Genomic DNA, 2449 nt, shown 5'->3' with positions numbered 1-2449 from the left:
ACATTTTGAAATAGTGTCATCTGCAGCAATATGGATGGACCTGGAGATTATCATACCAAGTGAAGCAGTATAGTAAGTCAGAGGTAAGTGAAGTAAGTGAGAAAGACAAATATATCACTTAAATGCAGCACCTAACAACAAAAAAAGGATACACGTGAATTTATTTACAAAACAGAAAGAGACTCGAAGACTTAGGAAATGAACTTATGGCTACCATAAGGGAAAAGTCAAGGAGAGGGTGAGATTGGGAATTTGGGACTGACATGTATGTGTGTATGTTAGTTGCTCAGTCCTGTCCAACTCTTTGCAGCCCCGTGGACTGTACCTGATCAGGCTTCTCTGGCCATGGAATTTTCCAGGCAAGAATACTGGAGTGGGTTGCCATTCCCTTCTCCAGGGGATCTTCCTAACCCAGGGACTGAATCCCACTCTCCTATATCACAGGCAGATCCTTTATAGTCTGAGTCACTAAGGAAGCCCAACGTGTATGCATTGCCGTATTTAAAATAGAAAACCAACAAGGTCCTATGCACAGGGAACTCTGCTCAATATTCTGTAATTAGCTAAATGGGAAAAGAATTTGAAAATTAAATCAATACATGTGTATGTATAACTGAATCATTTTGCTGTATACCTGAAACTAACACATTGTTAATTATACTCTAATATAAAATAAAAAATATCTTGAATTAGAGAATCAGTGAAGGAATATTTAATAACAATTGTTGCAGATGTTGATGTCTTTTTGAGTCTTCTTGGGACAGCAGGTTTATGTTAAAAGACAGTTCCATTCCAAGAGTCTTCTAGAACCTTGAATTCTTTCTTAGCAAATAACATTTCTCAGTCCTACTCAAGGAAATAATGAAAATACTGAATAATCAAGGGATTTCTCCTTTATGCATTGCGTTAAGAAAGATATTTTATTTTTAAATATCACTGAGGGAGGAAACAAAGAATATAGTTGTTAACAAATTTTCAAAGGGATTAGACTAAATAGAATGTTAATTAGGTGCCTAAAGAAAATATGTGGAAGTAAATTTTTTTCTAGTAACCAGTGGAACATACACAAATCTCCCTTCTGCTTATCCCTTTGTGAATTTTCTGAATTGAATGTTAAAAATTAAATCATCTTTTCATAAAAAGGAAAAACATTGTGATATACTGATTCATTTGTCCCCTATTCTTCATAAAATGCTATTTTTAAATTTCAAACAGCTATTCATTTTTTTACTAAGAAAAGTATCAACATTTTAAAGAATAAGATGATAAAAATGCTTTGATTACAATTAATCTTTGTGTACACTGAATGAGAAACAGAATCTTTATTGGAGAAGCAGCAATCAAATCAGTAGATACTACAAAACAAGTTATAAAAAGTTCTTTAATTATGAATTGCCCTTGTCCACACTTTTCTCTTTCAATGATTCAAATTATAAATCTAGTTGAAAAAAAATCAATAAAACATGATGAATAAGCAAATTATTTTCCTCTAGTGCTAGTCTTTAGGTTAAAATAGGGACAGCAGATTTACATACCATTGGTATGAGACATTTTAGTGCTAATATGAAATATGTATTATTTTTATTAAAAAATTTAGGTAAATTGTACTGTTTTAATTTTATCAGTAATGAACAGGAGTCTAGGATGATTCTCTGAAAATATATTGGTAATCTCTAAAGCATAAATTATTGGCTTTGTTCTAAAATTGATGGAAATCTTGTGATTGCTGTATATGCCATTCAAACAATATTTCCAAGTGTTCTGCCACAGGTTGAGAAATTCTGAACAAAAAAGAGAATAAAGTTATGGCTAAATACTAATAGCAAATGATTGCTTCAGATGAAGTAAACATCCCACATGTTTTCCTTAATGGTTAAACATATTTAACAAAATCTTGGTAGTCTTATTGGAAAAGCCATTTTACTTCTATTTTACTGAGAAGTATTTGCAGCCAGCAGAGTTAATGCAGGCTCATTAAGGAAGCCACAGCACTCTGTGCATTAGGACTTTGCACTTACCCCTGCTTTTAGCCCAATTATCCCATATTGTGGGATGAGGAAGACCATTGTTCCTGCTCACTAGTTCTCTTGACATTTTATGTCTCTGTGAGCTTACCACCAATTTATCCAGGGTTTTTCAAAATTAACCAATCTTAAGTAGCACTCTGGAACTTTAAAAATCAGATTTCTAGACCCCTTCCTCACAGGATTATGATTTGCTGAACTTAGGGTAGAGTATCTGAATCTACATTTTAACAAAGGGGCAAGGTACCTTTTAAGATTAAGTAACTTTGGAAATAACATCTACTTCTCTGCTCTTCTTATATCCTGGGCATGATCTCTCTCATGCATCGTGATTCTAGGCCATGGAATAGTCTTTTCTCTACAGTTCTGCATCCAGTGTGTCTTCTATGTCTTGCATACATGGAGTTGTCACTCGCATGCTTTCA

This window comes from Bos javanicus, chromosome 4 (assembly GCF_032452875.1).
Source record: "Bos javanicus breed banteng chromosome 4, ARS-OSU_banteng_1.0, whole genome shotgun sequence".
NCBI classification, from domain to species: Eukaryota; Metazoa; Chordata; class Mammalia; order Artiodactyla; family Bovidae; genus Bos; species Bos javanicus.
The sequence above is the reverse complement of the archived record's forward strand: the minus strand, read 5'-3'. Positions refer to the sequence as shown.